Source organism: Haplochromis burtoni, unplaced genomic scaffold (genome assembly GCF_018398535.1).
Source record: "Haplochromis burtoni strain Fernald_Lab_line unplaced genomic scaffold, NCSU_Asbu1 Contig_1451, whole genome shotgun sequence".
NCBI classification, from domain to species: domain Eukaryota; kingdom Metazoa; phylum Chordata; class Actinopteri; order Cichliformes; family Cichlidae; genus Haplochromis; species Haplochromis burtoni.
Genome location: NW_024583812.1, coordinates 6,269 through 7,000, shown reverse-complemented (window position 1 = coordinate 7,000; position 732 = coordinate 6,269).

Sequence of the window (732 nt, the reverse complement as noted above, 5' to 3'; positions counted from 1 at the left end):
GCATATGGGTGTTTGTGTCCATAGGCTGGTGGATACTGATGTCTCTGTACCAGATGGCCTTTCAAACCTCTGCTCCGACCATTCCAGTACTTTAATAATGTCACTGCCTTAATTGCATTGGTATCCAGCTCTGCAATTGTTCAAGTTCAAGGTAATCAGTGGGTGTGTGTGTGTGTGTGGCACGGTGTGATTTATGGCTGAGCTGCAGGGGAGGTGTGGAGGTTTCAGCGGCAGTGCCAGGTCATGCTGCCTATTATCAATTAAACACATCTCCCTTAATTTGTCTCAATATTACTCTAGGAAAGTCTACCTGATTAGGTAGAGTTAAACTGAGTGTATGGAGTCCTGTGGGAGGTTCTGCCATAACCATCTTGTTACACTAGTATGTAAGTAATCAAAAGACCTCATCATCATCAACCCACTGTCATGGTCCTGGGTCGTTGACCCAGCGTTTTGTGTTTTGTGATCATTTTCCTCTGTTCTAGTTCTTCTGTGCCCTCCCCCCTTGTGTCCGGTTCGGGTTCTAGATTTCCTGTTTTGTTCTGAAAGTCTGTGTCTGTTGTCATTGTGTTCAGCTTGTCTCCTCCGGTCCTCATGTGTATTGGGTTCAGCTGTTCTTCCCTCCTGTGTGTGATTATCCGATTACCTTGTGTGTGTATATTTAGTGGGTGTCGGTCTGTGTTCATTGTCGGCTCGTCTGCGTTCTATGGTGTTCCGTTCCTGTCTCTGCCT